The sequence below is a fragment of the Petromyzon marinus genome, chromosome 54 (assembly GCF_048934315.1).
Source record: "Petromyzon marinus isolate PM22_M1 ecotype Great Lakes invasive population chromosome 54, UKy_Petmar_22M1.pri1.0, whole genome shotgun sequence".
Classification (NCBI taxonomy): domain Eukaryota; kingdom Metazoa; phylum Chordata; class Hyperoartia; order Petromyzontiformes; family Petromyzontidae; genus Petromyzon; species Petromyzon marinus.
Window position 1 is genome coordinate 7,496,069 of NC_133720.1, and position 12,337 is coordinate 7,508,405.

The 12,337-nt window shown below is 55.2% G+C and overlaps 1 protein-coding gene across 2 annotated transcripts in view; it reads right to left on the bottom strand.

Annotated features, from left to right (window-relative positions):
- LOC116954074 (protein CBFA2T1-like) overlaps window positions 1-12,337 on the bottom strand; it is an 84,337-nt gene that overhangs the window by 66,063 nt on the left and 5,937 nt on the right. The gene's annotated exons all lie outside the window — the stretch shown is intronic.

Here is a 12,337-nt window from a genome sequence, read left to right on the forward strand (position 1 = left end):
TGGTGGTTGTGACGGTGGTAATTGGTAGTGGCAGAGGTAGTGGTGGCAGGAGTGGTGGTGGTTGTGACGGTGGTAATTGGTAGTGGCAGAGGTAGTGGTGGTGGTGGTAGAAGTGGTGGTGGTGACGGTGGTAATTGGTAGTGGCAGAGGTAGTGGTGGTGGTGGTGGTGGTAGAAGTGGTGGTGGTGACGGTGGTAATTGGTAGTGGCAGATGTAGTGGTGGTGGTAGGAGTGGTGGTGGTGGTATTTGGTAGTGGCAGAGGTAGTGGTGGCCGTGGTAGGAGTGGTGGCGGTGGTAGTAGTGGTAGTGGTGACGGTGGTAGTAGTGGTAGTGGTGGCGGTGGTAGTAGTGGTAGTGGTGGCGGTGGTAGTAGTGGTAGTGGTGGCGGTGGTAGTAGTGGTAGTGGTGGCGGTGGTAGTAGTGGTAGTGGTGGCGGTGGTAGTAGTGGTAGTGGTGGCGGTCGTAATTGGTAGTGGTAGTGGTGGCCGTGGTAGGAGTGGTGGTAGTGGTGGCGGCAGCCGCGGCGACGTTGGTGATGCTGCGGTCAGGTTGATGCCGCTGACATCGCTGTGGGCGGGAGGCCACCGCGGTGGTGAAATCCGCGATGGCGAGGACGGGATGGGACTTGCCGTGGGGGTGGTGAGGGCGGGGCGTGTGGGTGTTGGGGCCGGAGGGGGGGGGATATTGGGGGGGGGGGGAGAGTGGGGAGCCCGAGAGCCGACAGAATAACGGAGCTGCGAGCATCACAATGTGCCATTGTGATGCTCGCCGCGTGTACAGAAGAGATTGCACTATCAACGCCACGCACATGGACCAGCAGCACAAAACAAACTGATGGGGGGTTGGGGGGCGGATGGGAGGGTGAGTGCCGAGATGGAGGAAGCGCTGGGTTAGACTGGGGGAGGGAGACAGAGAGAGAGAGAGAGCGCGCGCTTGCTCGACAGTCAGCAGCCGCGGTCAATCCACCGCTGGATGAAAGTCTCCCACGCAAGCTGCCACCATCTCTCGCGATGTCAATGAATGACAACCCCCCGCCCCTCCCCCACCAGCGCTTGCGCGCGAGCCGGATTCGCCGCTCCGTCTCCGCGGGTTCCCTCTCGGACGCGCTCCGGTCTCCTGCTCGCGTCGGCGTGTGCGGCTGGACTGTGATCGCCGTCGCGACAGCGTGCGGGCCTCTCGTCAATCCACCGCTGGATGAAGGCTCGCCCACGGCGTGCCGGTCACGGGGTCACGCGGGGTTGTCGTCCGGCCGTACTTGACCGTGCTGGTCACTACGGGTCGGCGAGGAGGAGGAGGAGGGCTACGCATGCATCGTGCCACCATTGCGATGCCACTTCTCCCCCACCGCCACCCACACCAGACTGGATCGCCCGTTGTTATAATTACGATGACTGCTCGTGACCGGGTCACACTTCGCTATTCAAATGTGGGTTTGTTTAATGACGGCCTCTTCTTGTTTGGCGAGTGACCGGCCCGGTGAGTTCATCTTCTCTCCAGGATTTATGGGCGAGTGGCGAACGAGCAGCCACCACCGTTCCCCATCACAGCAGCAGCCCCCTACTCTCTTGTCTTATTGATCTTGCCTGCAATGGACTGCCAAGTTGCCTGCGGTGGTGGGGGCAGTACAGCAGCTTGGTTGCCGTTGGCCTCTCTGTGCGGAGAGTGTCCGAATATGTTACAGGGTCGCACTCATCACACAAACCTCGCCAAGCATGAAAACCATCATCACGCAAACTCCGGTGGTCATCCTTGCAGCAGTAGCAGCCTCGGCTTTTTGGCTGCTGGCCATCGAACAAAGGCGGCAGTGGTCAATGGATCATCGCGCGACGCTTTCAGATGTGCCTCTGCGGCCGTCTGGAACGCTCTTCCCTTCCGATATTAGGGAGCAACTGGAGCTGTGCACTTTTAAATCATCATCTAGATAGAAGACTAATTTATTCAGAGCTGGTTTTTGTGTTTAGCTTGTTGTTTATTCCCCCCGCACCAACCGATTTAGCGCGGTTGGCTACGTACGGGGCGAAAGAAGTTCAACATACACACACATACACCCGTCTGTGCGTGTAATCTCCCCCCCCCCTCCCACCTCCCTACCCTCTCCGCCACACACACCGCTCCGTGAGTGGGGTTTCTCTGGGGACTCCAGTTTCCTCTATCGTAAAGACACACACACACACAATATTCACGTAATAATCATTCCTTGCGATGGGTCACTTTCTTAAATTCCGCACCCTACCGCCCTCTGGCCCCACGCCTCCGTGCACCCAGCGGCATGAGCTTGGAACGTCGCAGTTTCGTCAATCGGCAGGTCGTGGCGTTCGCCGGGGTTAAAGTGTGCATACAGTGAGGGACAAAAAGTATTTGATCCCCTGCTGATTTTGTACGTTTGCCCACTAACAAAGAAATGATCAGTCTATAATTTTAATGGTAGGTTTATTTGAACAGTGAGAGACAGAATAACAACAACAAAATTCAGAAAAACGCATGTCAAAAATGTTATATATTGATTTGCATTTTAATGAGGAAAATAAGTATTTGACACCCTCTCAATCAGAAAGATTTCTGGCTCCCAGATGTATTTTATGCAGGTAATGAGCTGAGATTAGGAGCACTCTTAAAGGGAGTGCTCCTAATCTCAGCTTGTTACCTGTATAAAAGACACCTGTCCACAGAAGCAATCAATCAATCAGATTCCAAACTCTCCACCATGGCCAAGACCAAAGAGCTCTCCAGGGATGTCAGGGACAAGATTGTAGACCTACACAAGGCTGGAATGGGCTATAAGACCATTGCCGAGCAGCTTGGTGAGAAGGTGACAACAGTTGGTGCGATTATTCGCAAATGAAAGGAACACACAAGAACTGTCAATCTCCCTCGATCTGGGGCTCCATGCAAGATCTCACCTCGTGGAGTTGCAATGATCATGAGAACGGTGAGGAATCAGCCCAGACCTACACGGGAGGATCTTGTCAATGATCTCAAGGCAGCTGGGACCATAGTCACCAAGAAAACAATTGGTAACACACTACGCCGTGAAGGACTGAAATCCTGCAGCGCCCGCAAGGTCCCCCTGCTCAAAAAAGAACATATACATGCCCGTCTGAAGTTTGTCAATTAACATCTGAATGATTCAGAGGACAACTGGGTGAAAGTGTTGTGGTCAGATGAGACCAAAATGGAGCTCTTTGGCATCAACTCAACTCGCCGTGTTTGGAGGAGGAATGCTGCATATGACCCCAAGAACACCATCCCCACCGTCAAACATGGAGGTGGAAACATTATGCTTTGGGGGTGTTTTTCTGCTAAGGGGACAGGACAACTTCACCGCATCAAAGGGACGATGGGCATGTACCGTCAAATCTGGGTTGAGAACCTCCTTCCCTCAGCCAGGGCATTGAAAATGGGTCGTGGATGGGTATTCCAGCATGACAATGACCCAAAACACACGGCCAAGGCAACAAAGGAGTGGCTCAAGAAGAAGCACATTAAGGTCCTAGAGTGGCCTAGCCAGTCTCCAGACCTTAATCCCATAGAAAATCTGTGGAGGGAGTTGAAGGTTCGAGTTGCCAAACATCAGCCTCGAAACCTTAATGACTTGGAGAACATCTGCAAAGAGGAGTGGGGCAAAATCCCTCCTGAGATGTGTACAAACCTGGTGGCCAACTACAAGAAACGTCTGACCTCTGTGATTGCCAACAAGGGTTTTGCCACCAAGTACTAAGTCATGTTTTGCAGAGGGGTCAAATACTTATTTCCCTTATTAAAATGCAAATAAATTTATAAAATTTTTGACATGCGTTTTTCTGGATTTTGTTGTTGTTATTCTGTCTCTCACTGTTCAAATAAATCTACCATTAAAATTATAGACTGATCATTTCTTTGTCAGTGGGCAAACGTACAAAATCAGCAGGGGATCAAATACTTTTTTCCCTCACTGTACTCCCACCTCTTCCAGGGTTTGTTTGTCCAGCGTGGAAGAGTAGGCCAAAAACACCCCCCCCCCCCAACTTTGGCGGCTCTCTCCTCCCGCCAGTGGCGGAGCCCCCACCCTCCCCCATTTCCGCCAGCAGTGGCGTGAGCGAACAATTGCAGGGCTGCGCCTTTAGCTTTTAATGTTTAAAAAAATGTATTTGTTACCGCCTTTATCCAGCAAAGGAGATCCTCACCAAGACTCGTTTTGAAAGGAGGATCCTGCTACTTTGAGACATTTGAGCACACCCAACCACCTCCTCCTGCGAACGATGTCACAGGATCTCCACAGTAGCCCTGAGCGTTGGTCCCATCTATGTGCGGCTCCAAACTGCTGCGCCGCTTTGCAAGCGGGAATCGAACCGGCGGCGGGTTTGGCAAGCCCTCTCTCACCCCCAAGGCACTCACTCTGCTCACCCGTAACCAATGCCCGCCATTCACCTCGAAGTGACGGGGACGTCACCACCAGGCCAGGTGCAATTTGAGGCTGTCACGTGAAAGTGTCAAAGGCTCGCTGCTGGCAGGAGGTCATGGGACAGACCCAGGTGCCATGGGTTGACGGACTCGAGATATAACTGGCAGATGCACCACGTGTGCCCCCCTACTATGCCAACTTGCTGCATTTTACCCCCCCCCCCCCGCCCCCCGACGCCTCCGCTCGTTGTTGTGAGCGTCGCTCCTCTTCCCTCCGTTATTGCTGTTGTTGTTGTTGTTGGAGGGCGACTGCCTCCAACTGACCAGTCGCATCCTTCACGAGCCTCCTCCTCCACCACCAGCCTCACCACCAGCGTGACCCGCCCGGCCGGCCGTCATGCAGGGAGAATCGACGCTTTAATTCGCACCCGGCGAGCGATCAGCGTTGGGTAAGAGCCAAACAAATCCTGACGGAGGCGACCGCGGAAAAAAATTGCAGGGGCTGCGCATTTGCCCTCAAACCGCCGCCAGCGCTCACCTCTGCTGCTACGAGAGGTCACGTGCACGGTGCGCCCCCTCGCCGACCCCCCCCCCCCCCCCACGTCAAAAATCCACTGCTGGATGAGGTCCTCCCCGCACACCCATGCCGTGCGGGCCGCGGCAGGTTCGCTTTGACCATACTTCACCACGCCGGTCGGTGCGGGTGGGGAACTTAAGACATCGGAGTGTTTGAGCATAGTTCAGTACAACAATTGATATATGCTGCCCACACTTGTATTTTGCAACCCCAGTGATATATATGTCCATAACACAAGTTTTTATATAAATGTGTTGTGATACCCGCCACTGTTGTGACTTTGCTCCAACACACCGGTGTGCTGCACTAGTAACGAATTGGCACGTTCTGTTTACGTGACAAACCTTACTAGTTGACTGTGGCGGGTTTAACGACGTATTTATATATTTACGCGATCTAACCCCCCAAAAAAAACCTCTATTACGGGTGACATTGTTCGCGTGTTAAACTGAGATATATATTTATTTACATATTTCCAGGTCAAGGCCTAGTTTCTAGCTCAGTATTTCCCGGGCCCGTGGGAGGCAACTGGAGCAGGTGACACGCACGTGACACGCAGGTGACACGCACGTGACACGCACACGGCTCTTCAGTAGCCACAGCGAGAGACAGAGAAAGACAGAGATCAACAGAGACAGACAAGGAGAGACAGGGAGAGACAGAGAGACAGGGAGAGACAGAGAGAGAGACAGGGAGAGACAGAGAGAGAGAGACAGGGAGAGACAGAGAGAGAGACAGAGAGAGAAAGCGAGAGAGACAGGGAGAGACAGAGAGAGACAGAGACAGACATAGAGAGAGAGACAGAGAGAGAAAGCGAGAGACAGAGAGAGACAGAGACAGAGAGAGAGACAGAGAGAGAAAGCGAGAGAGACAGAGAGAGACAGGGAGAGACAGAGAGCGAGAGACAGACAGAGAGAGAGACAGCGAGACACAGAGACAGACAGAGAGAGAGAGAGACAGGGAGAGACAGAGAGAGCGAGAGAGAGACAGAGACAGCGAAAGAGTGAGAGACAGAGAGAGACAGAGAGGTGTAAACTGGATGTGGTGTGTCCGGGCACACTGTGATATTTTCAAATGTAAATGTAACATTCCCCCCCCCCAAACGCCTCCCTAAAACCCACAGTTAACTTCCCCCGTCCTATGTAGACCGGTCGCGTCGAGTCTGGGGGCCCCCCAAGTTTGTTCCCGTCCGTTGTTACGGGGGGAGGGAGGGGGCGGGGGGGGGGGTGCCTACGTTGTTGTTTCATAAAATCCTAAATAAAATAAAAAGTAGCAAAAAAAAATGCTTTCCCGCTCCGGGCTCAACAGCCCCTGGGCGCGATTTTTGGCTTCCGAGACGGGGACGAGACCGGGCGCATTCCGTGTGGACGCGGTCGAAAAATAGCGGACGACGGCTTTGACGGCGGCGTAGAACGGCCGTGGCGTGCTTGGGCAAGACGAGCCCACCCACCGTAAGGCCCTCTCTCCCCCCCCACCCCTCTGCCCGCAGGGCAACGTCGCGTGATTATACGCCTGCCGCGCTCACAGTTTAAACGTGGGTCTGTCTCTCCCCCTCTTGCTAGCACGCGAGCCTCGACTTGATTCCGACGCACGGACGACTATATTTATCATTGCCTGGCTAACCAATGTGGTTTGATTCCCCCTGGCCACATCTAACGTCGTGCAGAGGTGTGCGTGTGCGTGTCTGCGATATCCCCCCTGGTTCTATTAACGTAAAATGTATTATAATATAATCACCCCGGGAGTGTTTTTTTGTTTTCATCTTGAGAGGAACCCGCAGTTCCCAGGGAAAACCCCCACAATGCATTGGGGGGGGGGGGAAGCTTGGGGAATTAACAACTCACGATATCCACACAGATAGGTTCAACAAAACTCACTGATGACAACCGCGAAAAAAACCCGGAAGGAATACAGCGATGAGGTTTGTTTTTTCTGTTTGTTGCGCCAGAATCCAGACACCTCGCAGCCGATCCCACGCCGAGTTGTCCGCATCACGAAAAGGCAGCTGGCGGTAACGGGAGAACGAAGGCAAACTGGCCGACCGGTCTCGAAAGCAACCTTCGGATAACAAAAAAAGCGGCTCGGGGGGAAACGATGGATCGAGGAATATTCGGGTACCGGAATGGTCTCGGCGAGACCGCCCGCGCGACTTTTCGGGTTTGCTGCGCGACGATCAGTCCCGGCGCGATAAAGCCTCCGACATAAGAGCCCGAACGCTCAATGGGCCCTGCCCGCTACAATAAATAAAACATCGACACATCGCAATCTACGATCCGGCGACGACGCGTACGAAATGACGTCCGCGATTAAAAAAAACAAAACATTTTTTTGCCCGTTTCGCGACAAAAAAAAATCACCGTCGTGATCTACAATTCACTTCCGTCGCGAACGATGCCAGCAGCATTATTATCTCTATGCATCTCTACGGGTTTACTATGAGGTCAATAGCTTGGGCTGCATGGCCACAATCGCACTGGCTGTGGCTCGTGTCTTCCATTTTTCCCCGCACGAATGAGATGTTGGGGCGCGTGGGCCCTGGTGATGATGTTCACATGATGTGGTTGATGCTTCCACCGCCACCGCCACCACCACCAGTTTGTTCGAGGAGGAGGAGGAGGTGGAGGGTCTGTAATGAGGTGTTTAACTCTGGAATGGTGGTGATTACCTTGGCGCACGGAAAGAATGTATTTAGATTTCGTGTTGTGTTTCCGTACGAGGCATGAGTGAAACAACACAGTCACAAATAAGCAACTCTCGTCCAGACGCCAACTTAACAATCTGTGCATTAGAATGCGATTCTGATCAGGCACCCACGGTGGAAAACATTTGCAGCCTCCAACTCCTACCATCCACTCGATCTCTCTACACACTCACCTCTATATCTATGTGCTATGGAAGTAGGGCCATTGCCCGAAACGTCGCCCGCACATATTTTGTTTCCTTTTAAGGTCACACACGGTGTTACTGGCCAATGAATAGAGATGCATTTTTATACCCAGGGACTTCTGTACTTACGAACGAATTAGCTTCCGAGGTGTGTTCGTAAGTCGATTTGTTTGGAAGTCCAACTTTACTCCTGTCGATTCCAAACACGTTGTACAGGTGTTCACTAAACATGGGGAAACACTAAATACGGGGAAACACTAAACACGGGGAAACACTAAACACGGGGAATGGCTTTAAAAGTTGTATAATCTCTTGTAGATGTAGATGCCACTGGTTCTTGACGTTCTACAGATGTAGATGCCACTGGTTCTTCACGTTCTACAGATGTAGATGCCACTGGTTCTTCACGTTCTACAGATGTAGATGCCACTGATTCTTCACGTTCTACAGATGTAGATGCCGCTGGTTCTTCACGTTCCACATATGCAGATGCCACCGCCGCAATCTATTGCATGGAGGTTGAACTTACGACTCTCGGTCTGAACGGGCAACTGAACACACGGACAGGTTTGTTCGTATCTCTGAAAGTTCGTAAGTCGAATGTTCGTAAGTAGAAGTGTCCATGTATATATAATCCATTAGCCTAGTGCCTTGAAAAATTGTTTTTTTTTTCAGAGTAGTTGAAGGTAGGGTGTTTATACGACACCCGCCGTTTTGCAGTTCATTTACCTAATTGACTATTTCTTGTGCAGCTGACAGCAAGAGGATTGTGAAAACAAACTCGGGTCGCCGGGTTCGTAGCGCAGCGTGTTAGCCACTCACTCACCCACTCACCATACGGCAGGTCACAACAACACTCATCCACCCCACCCACTCACCCACCCACTCACCCACCCACTCACCCACCCACTCACCCACCCACTCACCCACCCTCTCACCCACCCTCCCACTCACCCACCCACTCACCCACCCACTCACCCACCCTCTCACCCACCCTCTCACCCACCCACTCACTCACCCTCTCACCCACCCACCCAATCACCCTCTCACCCACCCTCTCACCCACCTACTCACCCACCCACTCACCCACCCACTCACCCACCCGCTCACCCATCCACTCACCCTCTCACTCACCCTCTCACCCACCCTCTCACCCACCCTCTCACCCACCCTCTCACCCACCCACTCACCCACCCACTCACCCACCATCTCACCCACCCACACACCCACCCTCTCACCCACCCACTCACCCACCCACTCACTCACCCACCCACTCACCCACCCACCCACTCACCCACCCACCCTCTCACCCGTCCACTCACCCACCCACCCTCTCACCCACCCTCTCACCCACCCTCTCACCCACCCTCTCACCCACCCTCTCACCCACCCTCTCACCCACCCTCTCACCCACCCTCTCACCCACCCTCTCACCCACCCACCCACCCTCTCACCCACCCACCCACCCTCTCACCCACCCTCTCACCCACCCACCCACCCTCTCACCCACCCACCCACCCTCTCACCCACCCACCCACCCACCCTCTCACCCACCCACTCAACCACCCTCTCACGCACCCACTCACCCTCTCACCCACCCTCTCACCCACCCTCTCACCCACCAACTCACCCTCTCACCCACCCTCTCACCCACCCTGTCACCCACCCACTCACCCACCCTCTCACCCACCCACTCACCCACCCGGGGGTGGTACCATTGGACATCCGCGACTCCGTGTAAGGGATTCCGGCTCTGCCCCCCCCCCCCCCCATCTACTCCGCCCCCCAAGCGAGGTGTGCGCCCCCCTTTTTTTGCTCACCTGCAAATACCCCCCCCCCCCAACCCCCGCGCAGGTGCGCTGTCCGCGAGGCCGGCAACGACACACGTGGTGGCGGTGACACCTGGGCCCAGCCGCACGTGAGCTGCCCCGACAGCTGCCGTGCGGCACGCAAACAAACGAATGGGCAGCCCGCGCACCTGGAGATGAAGGTCCCCCACCCCCTCCTCACCCACACCCAACCCGTGTAGCCTACACGGGCTGTCGGGGGCAAGTGCTGCTACGCGAGCCGGGCAACCTGTGATGGCCGTGGGGGGGGGGGGGAGGGGGCGGGGACACATGAACGTGGTCGGGTGGCCAACACCACGCCCGACCGCCTTTGTCTCCCCCGAGTGCTGACGCTTGCACGCCGTTACGACCATTTCAGTCTGAGTCGGCCTAGGGGAGGCATGCGACCGATTCGGATGTTCGGAGGCGATGTTGACCGTGAGCGGGGGGCTTTGTAGCGCGGCACGCTAACCGCTGCTAACCGCTGCTGCTAACCACTGCTAACCACTGCGCAACCACTGCTAACCACTGCTGCTAACCACTGCTAACCACCACTGCTCCACCGCTGCTAACCACTGCTGCTAACCACCGCTCCACCACTGCTAACCACTGCTCCACCACTGCTAACCGCTGCTAACCGCTGCTAACCGCTGCCAACCACTGCCAACCACTGCGTCACCACTGCCCACACATGCACGGGGCAAAGATCGCCCTTAACAGACTGTCGGGCAAGTGCTGTGAGTAGCGAGCAGCAGCACCTATGAAGGCCGGCACTGTGGCACACGAGGGGGTGGATGGCCAACACCACGCCCGACCGCCTTTGTCTCCCCAGTAGCGATGTTTACTACACACCGCACCAGGTACTCATTTGAGGCCAAGTCTACCTAGGGGAGGCCCAGAACCGGTTCAGATAATCGCCACCGGTGTTGGCCGTGAGCTGGAATCGAACTCGGCTTGCCGGGTTCGTAGCGTGGCGTAGCGCTAACCGCTGCGCCACCGCTCCAACACCACCACCATCACCACCTCCATCCGTCAGGATCAATCCACTGCAGGGTGAAAGCATCTCTCTCCCTCAAAGCCGCCGCTGCCAGCTCTGGCGATCCCGCACTGTAACAATACTCCCAGAGCCCGCGCACGAATGAGAAGGAGCAGCAGCAGCAGCAGCGTTATCAAATTGTTGGAGCTCTTGATTTTGTTATCACATACAGCGTGACATTTTTTTTTTACTTCTGGGGAGGAGGGTCGCGGTGGGGGGGGGGGGTACGGGGGGAGGGGGGCACCTTCCTCACCCCCACCACCCCACCACCAGCTCCCCCCGCCACCACCCCCGCCGGGTGAATCCTCTGGGTCGCACAGCAAGGCTGGCCGCATGACACGGACGGACGCTGCAGTTTCTCAGCTTTGTCATTCTCCGCCGCCACGACTCGGAAACTCTCCGCTTCCTCCTCTTCCCTAAAGCAACAGCCCTGCACCCCCGTCCCCTCCCCCTCGTCTCCTACCCCCTCCTCCTCTCCCACCTCCTCCTTCTCTCCCACCTCCTCCTCTCCCCCTTCTCTCCCACCTCCTCCTCTCCCCCTCCTCTCCCACCTCCTCCTCTCCCCCTCTTCTCCCACCTCCTCCTCCTCTCCCACCTCCTCCTCTCCCCCTCTTCTCCCACCTCCTTCTCCTCTCCAACCTCCTCTCCAACCTCCTCCTCCTCTCCCACCTCCTCCTCCTCTCCCCCTCCTCTACCACCTCCTCCTCTCCCCCTCTTCTCCCACCTCCTCTTCTCCCACCTCCTCCTCTCCCACCTCCTCCTCTCCCACCTCCTCCTCTCCCACCTCCTCCTCTCCCACCTCCTCCTCTCCCACCTCCTCCTCTCCCACCTTCTCTCCCCCTCTTCTCCCACCTCCTTCTCCTCTCCCACCTTCTCCTCTCCCACCTCCTCCTCCTCCTCCTCCTCCTCTCGGGAGAGAGCCCGGAGGAGACCGGATCCACAGATTCAAGGATTGTTCACAGATTCGTGCATTCACAGGTCCATGAATTGTTGACACATTCATCGATTCAGGGTTGCGTGGAATCGCAAATTCACGGTCTCAAGGATTCTCAGAACTGTAATTTGCGCACGTGTGTGTGTGTGTTGGTGAGTCTGTGCGTGTGTGTGTGCGCGTCTGTACGTGTGTGTGCGTCTGTACGTGTGTGTGTGCTGGCGTGTCTGTGCATGTGTGTGTGCGCGTCTGTACTTGTGTGTGTGCTGGCGTGTCTGTGCATGTGTGTATGAGTTGGCGTGTCTGTGCGTGTGTTGGCGTGTCTGTTGGTGAGTCTGTGTGTGTGTGTTGGCGTGTTTGTGTGTGTGTTGGTGAGTCTATGTGTGTGTGTTGGTGAGTCTATGTGTGTGTGTGTTGGTGAGTCTATGTGTGTGTGTGTTGGTGAGTCTATGTCTGTGTGTGTTGGTGAGTCTATGTGTGTGTGTGTTGGTGAGTCCGTGCGTGTGTGTTGGTGAGTCTATGTGCGTGTGTTGGTGAGTCTGTATGTGTTGGTGAGTATGTGGGTGTGTTGGTGAGTCCGTGTGTGTGTTGGTGAGTCTGTGTGTGTGTGGGTGTGTTGGTGAGTCTGTGTGTGTGTTGGTGAGTCTGTGTGTGTGTGGGTGTGTTGGTGAGTCTGTGTGTGTGTGTATTGGTGAGTCCG